The sequence below is a fragment of the Apium graveolens genome, chromosome 7, assembly GCF_009905375.1.
Source record: "Apium graveolens cultivar Ventura chromosome 7, ASM990537v1, whole genome shotgun sequence".
Taxonomy (NCBI): Eukaryota; Viridiplantae; Streptophyta; class Magnoliopsida; order Apiales; family Apiaceae; genus Apium; species Apium graveolens.
The window spans coordinates 194,609,055-194,611,429 of NC_133653.1; positions in this window are offsets into that span (position 1 = coordinate 194,609,055).

Here is a 2,375-nt window from a genome sequence, read left to right on the forward strand (position 1 = left end):
CGAGGGTTTTACCATGCTTATTTGGACGAGACTTGTGAACAAGAGTTGTAGGCCATCTCAATACCTTTCCAAAGAGCTATAGGACATACTATTTGAGTGAGTATTGAAGGAGATATGGTAATTTGAAGTTGCTGCTCTGGTTTTGGCCGAGAGCTTTTTGAAGGAAATGAAAGTGAACTTGTATTTTTTGTTTTTGATTTGTTTTGGCTTGGTTGCTTTATTTTGTTTTGTTAATTATCCTTTTACCATGGTAAAAAATGAATGGCTTAAAATCAACCAACCAATCCCTCCATTTGTCATGCTTATGTCACCATGCCTATGTCATCCATTTGCCACATATCTCTTCCTTGTGGTTTGATGATGTCACAATCCTTGGCTTCTTGTACAAGCTTGTCTCTTGGTCGCTTATTTGTTTTACGGTTCGCTTAACTTTCGTTCTCGTTTATCGTTTGAGAGATCATACCCGGGATCCTATTATTTGGGTTCCCCTAAACCATTCTTAATAATTTATATTCCTTTTATGACCCTCTCTTATAATCTTTGAATTTAAATCCTTTTAATCATGTTACCTTATACTCAATTCTTTCGGTATCTGGTGGATTTTCGGGAAAAATCAAAGTGTTCGGATTTGGATTCTGACGATCTTTACATACACTTATATACCATATAGAGTACTAATAAGACCTCAGAATATTAATACAAGAACTCTTACATAGTGTGGCATGAAAAGTTTTCTTAATCAGCATAATCAGCAAAATCACTATTCATCAGTGTTTCAAAGATTCCAAAAATTGGGGTTATTACAATTTCCCCTCCTTAAAAGGATTCTGTCCCGGAATCAGATAGAAAATAAATAGGGATACTTTCTTAGCATTGCACTTTCTAACTCTCAAGTCAATTTTCCCACATTGTGGTTCTACCACCAAACTCTGTCTAGTTTGATAACCCTTCTCCAAAGCACTTGTTCCTTTTCGATCTATAAGCCTTTCTGGTTGCTCCATATAGGTTACGTCTGGTTTCATGCCTATGCGCTCATATGCCCCTATTTGTCTGGCATCCGAATTATACTTCCTTAACATTGATACGTGGAACACGTTATGAACTTGCTACATGTTCGGGGGTTGGGATAGCTCATATGCTAACTTCCCAATACGTCTTAATATATCCAAGGGTCCAACAATTCGTGGGCTTAGCTTTCCTTTCTTTCCGAACCTCATCCATCCTTTCCAAGGGAATACCTATAATAGCATTAGGTCCCCTACTTCCTATTCTTTGTCCTTTCATGTCAAATCAACATACTTCTTATGTCCATCTTGGGCTACTACCAGCCGTCCTCTGATTAGATCTATTATATCCTTGATCCTTTGGACTACTGCGGGTCCGAGCATCTTGCGCTCTACAATCTTCATCCTAACATAAGGGAGATCGACATTGTCTTCCCTCAAGGATCTCATAAGGCGACATCTCGATATTGACATACCATCTATCATTATAAGAAAACTCGATACGTGCTAAGTGATCATTCCAAATTCTTTCAAGTCTATCGCATAGACTCTCATCATAGCTTCTAGCGTTATAGCTTTTGCTTCTCAATACCCACTCTTTTCCAGTTCGTAATTGTTACTATCTTCCGTACATAATACTATACTGGTTACACCTTTGCTCGTTAGCATTCTATAACCTTTTAATACACGCGTCAACTTTAGTATCACGAATATGTTTCCATTCCGAATACCACCATACTCATACTACTCCTTTTCTACCTACTTCTATCTTCGAAAGCTTGATCCATCATATAGAGGTAAATGAATTTGTTGAGAGATCACTATGATCATGAACACTGGTTCTATTGCATAGTTAGTACCGAAGGTGGCCAGCCTTTAGTACTTGACAAGCAATTAAACAACATGTGGTATCCTACTAGGCTTTTATCACACAGATAGATAGTCATTCGGCAATACCTCCCCTTCTGGAAGGGTTGTTCTTCTCAGCTTATACAAAATGAAAAGGAGAGAAAAGAACGAATTGAAGAGAATTGTATATGAAAAAATACTGCCACAAATATCTGGTTTGGAATCTACCTCTGAACTATAGAGGTTTGTCATAGGAGAAAAAAACATATACGTATATATATCAACATCAAGTATTATAGCATCGCATTTCACATGCCTAAATATTTTTGTTATTCCGTCCATCATTCTATGGACCCATGCTCTTGCTCGAGCTTATAAACAATCACCTTTGAAACTACCTCGACACCGAAAATCGAATTTGGGATTTCATTCTAGACATCATCGCTACTAGAATCCATTGCTATACCGCAACCTTCTTTGTATAGTAATACTACTCTTTATCGATAAGAAGGAATAATTATA